General features: G+C 37.1%; 1 pseudogene; it reads left to right on the top strand.

The window, feature by feature from the left end:
• Window positions 1-4,090: 4,090 nt before the first annotated feature.
• Window positions 4,091-12,951, top strand: LOC135706440 (large ribosomal subunit protein bL17m-like; annotated as a pseudogene).
• The last annotated feature ends 2,482 nt before the right edge of the window (window positions 12,952-15,433 follow it).

The raw sequence follows: 15,433 nt of genomic DNA on the forward strand, positions 1-15,433 counted from the left end.
ACGAATATAATTCATATATCCCACGAGAATATTTAAGAGGATTCAAAATTATGGAGGCATATATATTTTTTGATAGAAATAATAAAAAAATCAACATAATTGTAAAATTTATTACAAGAGTTTACTTTTGCAGAGAGATTTTTTAAATGATGGACTAATTTGAAGGGACTACCAGAGAGAATAACATGTTTTTCGAGGGCAATGGTTTATAGACTATGCTTAGTGGAGTACTTAGTGCACCGACAAGACTCTATTAGTTCGCCATGGTTCTAGTCTTAAACGGAATATTTGTTAAAATGGATTTAAATTTCCAACCGAAAGCAGGTTCATTTTAAAAGCCCTACGTTTGAAATTTTATTCTAAGCCATTGAATCGTGAACATTGCTAAATTTCTGGAGCTTATTTTCAATGAATTTATGTTATTTTTATGTTCCCAGATTGTGTAAACATCCTAAGCTAATTTTTTTTTAATTTATATCGACAGAAAAAAACCTTAGTCTTCTTAGTCTAGGATCTATGAATTCTCGAAGACTCTGATATCAAAAAACTTAAGTCTCAAAATCTTGAAATTGTTTTTAGTCGTACATACTCCATATATTTTAAGTTTAATTTATTTTCTATCTAAATCCAAGATCGTTAATTCCGATTCCCCAAAATGATTAAAATAGTTCATACTCTGTTGTTTTGCAATGTTTCTGTAAGTTATTCCAAAGTCTCACAATAATATTAAATTGGTTTATCTTTTTTTTTATGCTACAGAACATCAACACTGTAATCCTTTAACCTAACACAGCCGATGAAATCTACAATCTTGATATTGTTGTTAGCTCTGACATCATTAATAAAATTCCTTTGAATCTCGAATATTTTCCTGAGTATGAAATTGCAGCACCAAAATATTGAATTTTCCCAGTATCCTAAAATTCAAAATTCTAGAACATACGGAAGTCGTGGTTTTTAAGCTAGAGAATTAAAAAAATCCAAGTCCGAAATCATCAAAATTTTCGAAATTATGAAAATTTGCCTCCCTTTATTCATAAGGAAAGTTCAAAGTCCGAAAAAAAATTAGGACGGAATCCAAACCTTTTCAACAGTTCCAGAACTATTGTATGTATGTAAGGTAGCCACCATCCCTTCAAAGATCTTGTCTTGTATGCAGCTCCACTTAATAGCAAGATCAATTTGAGCTACCGATCTGAATTCACAATATCGCTGTTTGAAGGGCCAAAAACGGAGGGGTGGACCCGTAAGCAGAGACACTTACGCGAAATCCACGGGAATTTGAGAATCTCCTTCCAACGATACGATCCAACAAATCGAATAACGCAATTCGCAATACTTATTAAGCTTCCTACAGGATGGTTTGTTAAGAAGGGTGCGTCAATCTCACTGAAACTGTTGGAGTAGAATTTACACCACCACAATCGAATCGGCAGGATAAAGAAAATGATAGTGTTTATTCCCTCCTAGACTCCAGTTGCCATACCACTCTATCGTCCAGTTTCAGGTCAAATGATACCCTGATGCTCGCACCCAACCCAGTATTTATTTATATAATGTGAAAATATGTAATGGTGAAATGAAGTATATCGGAACATTAAAATATGAAATGAAGGGAATACAATTAAATGGATGCAATAAAAACTATAAATATTGTACACATAATAAGATGCACCTCTATGTCTCCTCTGCTTACAATGGTAGGTGGATGTAACACTGAAATGTCAAGGTTATAGTAATAATAGCAAGTAAATATGTTTAGCTCGAAGGATACTTAATATTCTCTTTTTAGAGTAATTGAAAAAGAGTGATGAATAACTAACAGGACTAACAATAAAATTGAAATTGAATCTCATATAAATGATGTCATGCGTGACGAGAAACAAAACCTGAAATTATTTATGTATGTAAGTTATCCACTATTCCTTCAAATAACTTGTCTTGTAAACGGGTCCACTCAACAGGAAGATCCATTTAAGTTACCGATCTAAATTCACAAGAATAAGTTTCTTGACCTTCTCTTAATTTAACTGAATTTCTATGTTGTTCAATGATCTTATTTGAACAGAAAAAAATCAAGATCCATGATTCAGGAAAAAACTCAGAGGTCGGAAACTTTAAACTAGAAGACATGATTTAATTTTATCAATATACTGCCGTCGAGCACAAAATTACTGTATTTATCTACAAATTCAGGCTGACCTGGAGCCGAGAAATAGAAAATCCAGGAAAAAATCGGGAATCCTAAATCACCGAGAAAAGCCCGTGAATTTCGATGAACTTCATCCTTTCTACAGAAAAAAAAATGATATTCTTGACCAATTCAAACACCTTTCAAGACCCTTAGACTAGACTAGATTTTCATGATACAATCACTTTGAATTAAGATAATGTTGATGAAATTTCCAAAGGAATTTTCAGGAGGTATTGAATAAATTTAAAGGATCGACATATTTCATAGAAGAATTCCAAGGGAGGTTTGGAAATAGCTTTAAGAGAGTTTTGAATAGCACTCCAAGTCCAATGTAGGAAGAGTTAAAAGGATTATTTCGAAAAAAGCTCCAGGTGGATTTTAAGGAAAGTTCAAAGTTGACGTTTTTTTAAAGGAGGAAGAGGAGGAAAATTTCATGAAGGTTCTGAAAGGGATTCCTGGTTCTTTTCTAATGCTTGTTTCAAATAAATTCTGAGAAGAATTTCTAGAAAGCTCTTATTGTATATCTAAAGAAATTCAGAGGCCATTGAATTCTGAAATAATTCTATGGTGATTTTCAAGGTAATTCTGAAAATAATTTCAAGTGAATTCTCTATATAGTTCCAATAGAAAACTGAGGAGATTCCCAAGCGAATCAAATTTTGAAGGTAAAAATTCAAAGAAATTCTGAAAGGAATCTATATCCTATATACATCCCAAAGATTATTTTGAGAAGAGTATAGATAATTCGGAGCAAAATTTCAAGTCTAATCTGAGGTGAATAGTATAGAAATTTTATGGAGAATGCAGGCGATTTGTAAATAGAATAATGAAAGAAAGCTTAGGTGAACACATGGAAGAATGTTTTAAAAATTATAGTAAATCTTAGGTTGAATTCCATGATTTTTGTAAGAATTGTTCTGCTTAGAATTTATGGATTCTCAAATTAATTTAAGAGGAATTCTGAAAAGAACTGTGTGAAGGGGAATGATTTAAATGAAAATGATGAGAACATACCAAAAATTTTGGGTCAAAATTGAATAATTGGTTGATGCAAATATCTTGAATATACTGAAAATTATAACTAGAAAATGTATCTTGAGCTCCTGTAGTAGATAACATTAATCAGTTGATTTTTATAAATAATGCTGCAGTGGCGTCGCGTCCACATGTGCAACCTGTGCACGACACAGGTGTAAATAAAAAAAACGCGTTTCGATTTTTATCGATTTTATGGCCACATTATAGCTGTACTTCTTTACTCCAGACTTTAAGTGACCATGAATACACTATTTTATAGTGTGGCTCAATTGAATCTTCGACCTTGGTTTGCTTCCAAAAGGATTAAATTCATAACGGATGGTCTGCCTAATCCCTAATGCATTGATTTCGTAGCATGTTGATATCACTACCATGACAAAACTCGTTAAATAGTGTACCTAAAAGCGAGCTTTTTTGGGTGGCGGGTGGCAAGTTTGTCAATAGTCAAATACCTGATGTAAGCCAAGCAGACCTTCTATCACAAATTTTCCACAATAAAGGGGGTTTGCACCACTAGTTGTAATTGTTTAGTTTAACTTCGAAAAATATACCAATTTTTATACATCATCTGATAGAGCTTCGCTTTCTGAGCACAACGATATTTTAATCGATCCCGTAGATATTCATCTCGATTTTTAAATCAAGATTTAAATTTTTGATCGATGGAACGGTCGGGTTTATTTTTGCTGTCAAGATTTTTTCTCGTGATTCCCCGATTCTCGTTTCATCCTCAGTCTTGGGAAAAATGTGTTTTGATTGAATAATCACCGGTTTCCAGTGCGGAAATTGTTCCTACACTAGTTTAATAATCAACATATAAAGTGAAATTATCGTAATAAAGTGCTAACACACCCAAAAATGAACCAAGCCGAAGTGGCTAAGCTGATGTAACAGCTGAAGGTTGCGATCCGGCCCCGTCATCGTAACTTGAAAAACATCGACGGACCGGAAGGGCCGCTCGACAAGCTTCGCAAAACCGTGACGGCACTGATCAAACACGAACGGATCGAGCTGAACTACCAGCGAGTGGATGAAGCGCGGGGCTACGCCGAGCGGCTGATCTCCGATGCCATCCCGTCCGGGGATTGCCACAAGCCGACGATGGAAATGGCCGACTATTGGCTGACGGAGAAGCAGCTGGTGCACAAGCTATTCAAGGTGCTGGCGCCCAGGTTCGAAGAGTACAAAGTGTCCGCCACGCGGATGTACAAGGCACCGAAAGAATATCCCGGCTGGTATCGGAAGCGTGCGGTACTGGAGCTGCGGGGCATTTGGAATCGTATGTACCAGAATCGGAATTTACTGCACAATGTTTTGCTGGACGAGGCGCGCAAGGATTTCCGCAAGGAAAAGTACGCGGAAATTGCAGCGCAGATTGGCGGTACGATGGAGACTCACTCATCACATTGGAACAACCAGATAAGTACACTTGCTTTTTATTTTATTCTACACATATATCCCAATCATTTTATAACTAAATACTGGAAATACTAAATTCTGGAAGTGAGAATACACTTGTGTATTTTTGCGGGGCTTATTGTATCAGAAAATGACCTCAGAATGTACGTGCAGAAACAGGCATTCTTGAAATGGGTCGTTTGATGTACGATAGAGCTGTCACCTTCCATCTCCAGGGCTAAAAATATTTGCACATTCGATATACAGAAAATGCAGATAAGTTTCTTCCATAAAAACTCTGCCGGTACAGAGGGCGATGGATTTTACTCACACACACACACACACACACACACACACACACACACACACACACACACACACACACACACACACACACACACACACACACACACACACACACACACACACACACACACACACAAGATTTAAATTTTTGATCGATGACACTTAATCTATTCGTTGACAGCTCGCTCCCATACAAAGTCCTGCCACGGGGCGCTAAGATGGTGATTTTTGCTAATATAATCGTACTTATTTAAAATAGTTCCAGTGTACCAAAATTGATGACATTTTGGATTTCTATTCCATTTTTAATGCAGATGACGAATATGTATTTATCTCAATACCCCTAAACAACCCAATTGAAACTTTCAGCAGTCACGCGTCAAACGGGAGCAACACGGAAACAGCAGTCTGGTACGCTTTGGACGTGTGTGGTACTTGCAGACCGGTTTGAATATGTGAGTTTAAATTAGAAGAACATTTGTGATGTATGGGTGTCCAAAGCGTGCATTTCTCGCTGTGCACTTGGATATCTGATTGCAGGCAAAGAGAATAATGGAGAAAGAGAGCGCAAAAGCTCGCTCTCATTCTCTTGTCAGTTGTAAATCTCTCAATTACTGATGGTTGCGCCGGTGCGCCTCAATGAGATACAGAGAGGGGTGAAGCAATTGCTTGTATCGTACAGGGGTTTTGCTCACACAACTTAACCGATTGCTTCACCTCGGTAATCCAGCTCATAGGGTGCGCCTGTCAAAACTTATGAGCTTCCCCTGGATCATTCTGATAGTGTTGTTCTGACGAATAAAGAGTTGATTAATTTAAGTTTGCTACTCAGGGGACTTCATGAATTTTCTCTAGATTTTGATTCTGTTTTGTATCAAAAAATGTTTTCAAAAGTGTTTGACGGATATTCTTTATTACACTTCAGTCGAAAAAGTTAGCCTTGAGATAAAAACAAGAATTAGTCAAGTTTTGCAATTCCTTATACTTCGGTTAGCGCAAAAAGGACCATACAAGTTTTGTATACACATGATGATAGGCCCTTCAAATGCTACGTTAGGTAGTGATTCATATAGTAATTGAGAATATGTCCCTCGAATTCATGGAGCATTTAAAAAAAAATATAAACTAATATGTGGTGGTAAACTATAACGAACAAAGTTTGGTGCACAGGTAAACAAATGAGGCACGCGACGCCTCTGTAATGCTGTAAACTTAAATGCCATAAATAGTAGCAAAAATACTTTTTTTTAAATGTCCACAGGCAAAAAAAAGTGTTACGCACTTTTATGTGGATAGACAAGGATCACACGCGATCTATAGCCATACAAACGTAGTTTTTTGTGATTATAACCAAGTGCACTTCTAAAAGCTAATTTTACACATTTTTTCTCTAAAACAAAAGAAGCGCTCCATGCGAATCCATTTTTCCATTCCATTTTTAACTTCAGCCGTAGGTCAAAGTTTCAATACGTTAGGATAGAATCAGAATTCGTAGGCCGAATTAGGAGAGAAGAAAGGGAGATAGATTTTTGACAATATCTTAACAATGTGTGACTCTTTATCAAATCTAATGGTATGTATGGAATGATGAATAAATTTGGAAGACATTTTTGAAGAAACACACGATTTTGTGTAAACATTATTTCGAAATAAAAGAAGCTAAGTGCGGGTTGTACTTAGTAGGTCCGACATTAGATTGAAGTCTTATCGCACATCCAGAAATTCCTGAATTCCGGTACAAAATGGGGAAAAAACTGATAAATAGCCATTTGGAATATACTGATCACCATGCAAATTTCAATGTCGGTTAAGTGATTCATTTGACCTAATGAACCATTCGAACTAATCACATTCATCCAAATGGCATTCGTCTGTAGGCAGCTGGCCTAATCCTCCATCTTCAATATTCTTACCAAAATTCAAAATGACAGATTTCTTGTACAAATGTGAATGCCTATAACAAACAAGTATGCTAAGTTTCATGGAAATCAAAAAGGTCCAATGACTTCACAAAGTTTTAAAAATATTTTACACGTCCGAATAGTCTTGAAAAATAATCTTTAAAGGTTGAGAGTCTTGGAGAATCGCATCGTCTAGAAGCTCTCAAACAGTGCTGCAAAATCTCGACAGTACACGGTGATATTGACAATTCTGCTTTGGTCACTCATTTTAGCTAACAGTCATAGTCAAGGCAAACCATGTCAATTGTCAATGACAATGGTGTCAGTGACGAACATGTGCAGATTTGTTTATTACCTAAATTTGTAACAAAATTAAATGACTTGAGCAAAACAATTACATGGATCCATTTTAGTGAACAAGTATCTACGTCCTGAGCTACTTGGATAACAATAATGTGACACAGAATGTACTAAATTACACTTTTTGTTAACAGGTGAATCTTTGTCATTGACGAAAAAATGAATGAGATTTTGACGAAGGTTTTTTTGAGGATCAAGTCTGTCAGTGACTATGTGACGAACAATTTTGTCAATATCGCGCGAAAGTCTGTCAATGACAATGACAAATCTCAGCACTGCTCTCAAAACACTCAAAAACATCACAACAAAATCTTTTAATCTGTGTAATCAAAATGAGAAACATGCACCAAATTGGTCGTGCAAACAATTCTATTAACCATCATGTACGATTTGATATGTAGTTATATTGCAGTTTGACAAGCCTTACCATTTAACGCGATATAGGGGAAATGGATGTAATGTCGGCCTAAATGCCCCTAATTTGGGCCCATACATAAATTCAGCAGTCGACTAAATTTTCAATAGGGACCAAAAATATCAATTAGTACCATCAATTAGATAAATAGCAGTTTTTTAGCGATGGGCCAAATCTTCAATCCCCAGATCCATAGGCCAACATTAGAGCCATTTCCCCTATTTTGTAATATTGTGCGGTAGAAAAATTATTCACCGCAAATAAATTACAAATCTTCATTATATACCATGAAAATCAAGCATCATTAATAGTATCAAAACAACTGACTCTAAGTCGTCACATTTTTCCAATGAGCTCAAAATAAATCACACCATTTGATGTTCACAAACATTCAAACGGCACTGATCACTTCATCATCCACAAAGCATCAGAGCAGCACAAGAAATAAAAAGCATCCATGCAATTGTTCTCTGCTGGAATAATGTTCGTTTGAATTGAAAGCAGAAAAATCTACCACCCCCATTGATATTCATCGAATTCTGCAACATTACATTGAAGGTCAAACTAAGTAACGGTTCCCCTGCTCGACGTAACAAAATCAATTCAGTACAAGGCCATTCCAATCGTGCCCTAGAAAAAAAAGGATTTAGCTCAAGGTGGAATAACTGTAACCAAAAGTTGCATAACAAAACTCAGGCAGCACCGTGCTGCACTAGATGAAAAAGCCTGCCAGCCGAGGGAAAGAGTTGAAAGCAATAAACCATAAAATTGACATTAATGACCAGAATTGAAGGTTACACATCTTTGCTCGAGTTTGTCTCCCACTTTCCGTTTCTTAAGCCGTTAGATGACTGGCTGTCAGGAGGAAAGCCTTCCTCCTTTTGACCGGGATTGCCGGTCGGTCTCTCGGTCGGTCGGTGTGGGATCACGTTTATGTCGGTATTTAAATCATAAATGGGAAATAAATATCTCTGTGGAAGACAGTTATCTGCTTGTACCGTGCGCTTCATTTTTCTTTCGTCATAACCGAGACCAGGGCAGCGTGTCTGGAGTGGGCCCGATGACCTTGGACTGATTTTTTTCGCTGTCATTTCAGCTGGCACAAACGGTTGAATGGGTTCTTCAAGGATTCAAAACATTTGAAAAGTTACCTAATAGCCAGAAAGAGTAAAGATCAGTTAGCTGCAACCTTTTTCGAGGATAGTTCAACTCCGACGAATTCAGTCTCATTTCGGTAGTTTAGAATTTTTCCGTTCATCATCCGAAAAGTGAAATATCGTGTAGGTTCGGTAATGGCAGTAATATCTTATCACCACTCGAGTGCACAAGGGACCAGCGACCAGTCATTGGTCAACGGGCTCGAAATAGTCATAAATCAAACCCGAAATATTGTTGGGTTGCTCGATCGTCCAATGACCATTTTCCTTCCGAGACAAAGAGGCCATTTACATTCCATTTCCTGCCAACCGGAGACTCCCCAAAATTCCCGGGAGAACCAACCAAACGAGCCACTCAAAGAAAATCTTCTAATTAATTTATGTAAGTATTTATACGAACAACGATTTGTGCATAAATATTTATGAAATATCCCGCCACGGCTGGCAAACATCATTTTAGGGACCCAATGTATGCCGTAAAAAATAATTTATTCGCCGCCTTCCAATGAACACTACACCACGATTTCCATTAAAGACTCTGCTCTCGAAAAATGGCACCTCGCTATTTCGACAGAATTTTGAGGAAAACTCATTTGTGATTTAATTATCCATTTTTGGGGGGGTTCCTTCGACTATCTAAGAACTTTTCACACCGATTCTTTTGTTTCATAATTCGAACTAGACTGCGCAACAGAGCAGCATTCAGAAACTGCGGTGCTTGGGAGAGCGATTTGCATGTGCTGCCAGGACTTCCTCAGTGCACCTCTGTTGTAAAAATTTAAGGGTGAACGAAATGGTAGGTTATGATTTAGAAAATGAATAATAATTACGACAAGGTGGAGGTGGAGATATATAATGGGCCACCGCTGCGGAGTTGGCGTTGTTTGGCGATTTTTTATATCTCAAATTATTCCACTTTTTATGGCTTGCTGCAGTACTGAGTTCCAGGAGGCTGGCGATTGCGATAAGGTGTTATTTTTGTGGACTGTTGAGTCTCTAAATAAAAGTTGAATTTTGTATACTCACATTGAAGATTATCAGCGTATCTGGCTTGATTGGATAAAACATTCATTTATTCGCGTTGGTTAAAGATCAGACCAACAACTGCATGAGTGGCAAATGTTCGTATAAATGTTGTTGGCCGTACAGAACACCTCATCCAAATGCTATCCATTCTGCCATTAAACATTCTCATTTTACATTTGTTCGACAACGCAATCACAACGATAGTAATGGTCAACTCACAACAGATTTACTCATTCTTAAGCCGATCAATTGACGACTTAACGATTATATGTGAGTATGCCCTTTACCGGTTTTATTTTTGCCTGCAAAGGCTTCGCTCAAATCCATTAGCGCATAGCAACCTCCGATATTATTCTAACTGCTGTTGTAGTAGCACAAATACAGTTGATGCGAATTTAAATTAATGTATAAGAAGATTTCAAACGTCTGACAAAATTATATTCACTGCTGCAAAAATAATAACAGTTCAGCTGCTGTCAATCCATCAAAATAAATGCAGTAGCAAAATACTAATGGACACTGCTACTGGCCGATTCTGTCTGATATTGGATACCGCTCGTAAAGATCAGTGGGATCAGTTCCATTGGAAAGTAGTAAAAAGGGAATAGAGCAGCGCAAAAAAGTTTCATTCCGGCTTTTGCCAATTGCGATTTTTATAGCGAAACGTAATGGAAATCTGATAATATTTTGATCCACCTGTACCAAGTCCAAGTTTTCCTCTTGGGAGTAAAATAAGACATTCATCTTGCCTCCCTCCAAAGCCCAACCCCAAATCGTTCCGACTGGGTTTTTGTTCCATCTTGCTGGTCTGGTTACTAGAGTACCATAAACCTGACATCCCATCTGCAGCGGAGAACCGGGCAATAACATTCAGCCAGTACTCATTTTCACGAAGCCCCTAGATAATAAAACCTGGTAAATCGCTTCCAAACGATTCGGAACGAAGGTGCCCCCGAATGCTGATGGAACCCTGTACCTACCGAAGAAATGTGGGAATCCTTTGCTTCTGCTTTTTCATTAAAATGCAGGACTCAATCAGGATTTTATCTGCATCAATAAAACAACACCAAAAAAAATCCGTTCGTGGGCAAAATTGAATTCAATCAGCCGTCAATAATTCGTTGATCCTGTCAAACTTTTTTTTTTCTAGGAATTGACCTGCAAAAGTAGATCGCTTTCGCTGGCGCCATCAAACCGTTGACGAACAAGAGTGCCCACTCACTACGACTGAAAGCCATCATCATCATCCATCACTGCTGCCAGTGCGCGGACACGGGATTGAAATTAAATGCAGCATTCGAATGTTTGCCAAAAAAAAACAGAAAGAAGTAAACTGCATGACTGAGTCGCAAAAATGAAATGCCCGCCGCCGCCGCGCTCTATGAAGCGGCAATCGGCTGCGCTTCATATATATAGAGTACCGACCGAAACGTTGTTGGGGAAAATATAAGCACATCCATAAAAAAGCATAAATGAAATTGATGCCAACCAAGGCCCAGGGTGGAAGTAACGAAAAAAAAAATGTGTCAGCTTCGTGTTCGTTCAACTGAAAGTTGAATCAATTCAGCTAACAGGCATGCTTGGTCTTTTTTTTTTTTGAAAATATGTTACTATACCATACCAAAATGATTCTGAATCACCAACCACTTATTCGGTTTAACACTGGTCAGTAGTAGAATGTAAAAATTTTCAATGACTCGCCAAAAGTTGGAGAAATTTAATGAAATTTTACAAACTTTTTCAGCGCTGCTGTTAAATTGAATGTTAGGTGATTTGAAAAAAATCAAAATTGCTAAAGAAATACAATAAAATATAGGCCAAGACCTGGGTTAAATCCCAGTCTGCGCCGTCAGGATTTTCTGAGGTATAAAATATCTTTCTTTTTCTTCCTTGATTTGTTTTTCAGTCGATCTTGTTTTCCGTGCTGAGCACCAATGCTACCGACGCCAGGGAGGCAGCTCCCACACCTGGACCCTACCTATCCGACCGTAAGGAAGGCGTGATCAGAGATGTTATGCCTCAGTACATCCCGGCAGCACCATTTGTTATTGAACCCTGGTCTCCTGGAGTGAGAGGTGGTATAAAATTTCTGGGAAGTAAAGCCGTTGGTCCCCGGGTCATGAGTTGATGGGTCGATAGGTAGGGTCCAGGTGTGGGAGCTGCCTCCCTGGCGTCGGTAGCATTGGTGCTCAGCACGGAAAACAAGATCGACGGAAAACAAATCAAGACAAATAATGAACTAAGCTATTCGATCTGGATTCATCCAATATTTTTTTAATTTTGACCGTTAAGTTTTACGAAAATTCTTTCGAAAATCCTTAAAATAATTAATATTTGAAAGCATTTATGGCTTGCTTACAAAAAAGCATAACCGTGAAATAAAAATGTGAAGGACCATAACATGTGCTAACATCTTACAAGAGCTCAGCAGATGTTTTTGAATTTTAGGACACGGTGTCTCTGATAGGAGGCGTCAGTAAGTGACCAGCCTCCCGTTGAGTAGATGATATTTACAACATTAATATTCTTTATTTCCCCGTAACGGAGAAGATAGGAGTGCCGACAATGGCTACTTGCATATATTATATAATTAATATCGTGTTCCCTAACGGGTGGAACGGTCAAAAATTGGTCGACTCAAATTTGCCGATTTTTTGTTTTAATCGTGCATTAAAAAAAATAACGCTCTTCATTTTGTAGGTCTGTGCGTACGGAAAGTTGCCTCTATTTTTTGTTTGCCATTTTCCATTCAGTTGTCAAAATGGCATCGAAGCAAGAGGAACAGCGTATCAAAAGTTTGCTCGCACATAAGCGAAATCCAAATGATTCCCACGCAGATTGATTGCGTCAGAAATTTTGATTGCATTATATAACGAACGATGAAATATACTGACATTGTCAACCAACATATTTATGAAAAGAAATGTTTGCAAAAACGATTGTTGTCTCCTTTTTTGAAGAAACACAGTTGTTCCGTGCTGTTTTGGCTAAACCTTGCTTCCTGTCACTACGGGAAAATAGCTCAGGAACGGTATACCGCCAACAACGTGCAAGTCGTACCCAAGAACAAAAATCCTCCAAACTCGCTGGAGCTGCAATCGTTAAGCGGATCCTCAAGAAAATTCAGAAAACAGTTGGAAACAAGAAAAAGTTTAAACCAAATTGACGTTCAGCATCAAATAAGGTTGATAGCGGTACAAAATCTGATGGAAGGTGTGAAACATAAAGCGCGACAGTTCGCATTCGGAAAATTGGAAGCCTAATCAAATAATTTTCCTGTATTTCGTAGTCATTGAAGATAGACATAAAATTTGATTATTTGTACAATAACATAATCAGTGTGCATTTAACCATTATTGACCAATTTTTGACCGTTCCACACTTTAAGACGAAAATATGCATGATATAGGTATTCCATTCAAGCTGGAAGCACGCAAACCGTGTTTTATTGCAATATAAGGTTACATAGGTTTCTAAAATTTATATCAGCCGTATATAAGCTTTACATTGCAAAAGAGTAGTAAGCTGGCTTGTTGTTTACTTAATTTATGCATTGATTTTTTTTTGTCTTGTACATTTAGACAAAGATTTCTCGGTGGTATTTGTCGTTAATCACATATCAAATGCAAAACATGACGATTTTTTACTACTATCAATATTTTTTGGCCCCCAAATTATCATCCAATGAAATTCATTGAACATAGGCTCATTACTGAAGATCAATTTTAATGGCAACGGAACATATCCTAAAAGATCCATGACAATTTGGTTATACTTTCATGTCAATATGCTGGAGTAGATAATGTTAATGCTAGAGTTATTCAAGATTGCTTTCATGTCATTGGCCACATCTTGCTGGACCTTATTAATGAATCATTACAAACTGGACATGTGCCACAAATTTGGAAGGAATCCTTAGTGGTCCCTATTCAAAAAGTTGCTGGAACGATTAAAGCCGAAGAGTTTCGTCCCATCAACATGTTGCACACATTAGAGAAAATTTTAGAACTTGTTGTTAGGCCAGCTGTTGGAGTATTTAAATAGTAATAGTTTGTTGATACCAGAACAATCGGGATATCGGGAAGGTCATTCTTGTGAAACCGCGTTGAATTTCGTATTAGCGAAGTGGAAAAATAACTTGGAGTGTAAAGATACGATTGTTGCTGTTTTTTTGGATCTTAAACGCGCTTTTGAAACAATTGCTAGGCCCTTATTGTTAAGATCAATCAAGCGCTTTGGAATTACGAGTACTGCATATAAATGGTTTGAAAGCTATTTGTCTGACAGAACTCAATGGACTATTTTTCATGATTCTGTTTCCAGTCCCGTGGGGAATACCCTTGGAGTGCCCCAGGGAAGTGTATTAGGGCCCCTGTTATTTATTATGTATATTAATGACTTGCGACGTGTTTTACGATTTTGCGACATTAATCTTTTTGCAGATGATACTGTATTATTCATTGCAGCTAAGGATTTAGATGATGCCGTTTTACACTTGAATGAAGATTTGCGTTCTCTAAGTAGATGGTTGAAGTATAAGCAGTTAAAATTGAATACAAGTAAAACTAAATGTATGGTAATTTCGCGGAATCGAGTAAATGAGAACGTCTCTGTTGTAATTGATGATGAGACTATTGATCGCGTTCGAGAGATTAAATATCTTGGCGTGATTATTGATGACACACTTTAGTTCAACTCTCACATTGACAATGTCATCAAGTAAATTGCCAAGAAGTATGGAATTCTATGTCGACTGAAAAACGATTTAACTATTCCCAGTAAAATACAGCTATAAAAATCAATCATCTCTCCTCATCTTGACTTTTGCCCTTCCATTTTATTACTGACCAATGCAACACAAATATCGAGATTACAGCGCTTGCAGAATAAAATAATGCGTTTGATTTTGAGATGTAATAGATTCACTTCCTCAACTTTGATGTTAGACGCCTTACAATGGTTGTCGGTGAAGCAAAGAATTGTATATTTGACTACCCAAGAAACATTGCAAGTTTTATTATGGTTTTAAAGCATGCCACAAGTTCAAATAATGATCTACAGAACCCTCATAAAACCAAAATTGTTACTTGGGTATGGTGTTCATTTTTAAAGTAGTTAACGGTTTGCTCCCTCGATATTTGTGTGATCGAATTGAAAGAGGAAGTGACTTTCATAGATATAATACTAGAAACGCGGTTGAAATAAGAACACCACATTTCTTGACTTGTGCTTCACAAAATTCATTATATTATAAAGGAATAAATGTTTTCAATTCGATGCCTAGACATATCAAACGTTCAGCAACACTTACAGAATTTAAGACATTGCATTTCACACGTTAAAACTGTATTTTGAACAGTCATCCAGTGATTTTTTTTATGAATTGACAAATTATGTATCTTGACGAAGTTATCTCTAACGGATTATTTTATATGGATAGCTGTCATAACGACTTTTTAATAATTATTGTAGCACTGCAAAAACTATTTTGTTCGCCACGATGGTGATGATAAATTTTTGATATTTGATTTAATAGTAGTAGTAAACAAATAGTAGTCTACATAGGTTTGAGCCTCGCGCGCGTATTACGGATATAGAGGACTGAATTTAACATTTGATAAAAAAAAATGCAATTTTG

The sequence above is a fragment of the Ochlerotatus camptorhynchus genome, unplaced genomic scaffold (assembly GCF_037179485.1).
Source record: "Ochlerotatus camptorhynchus isolate MF236.1 unplaced genomic scaffold, CSIRO-AGI_Acam_v1.1 ptg000278l, whole genome shotgun sequence".
Taxonomy (NCBI): Eukaryota; Metazoa; Arthropoda; class Insecta; order Diptera; family Culicidae; genus Ochlerotatus; species Ochlerotatus camptorhynchus.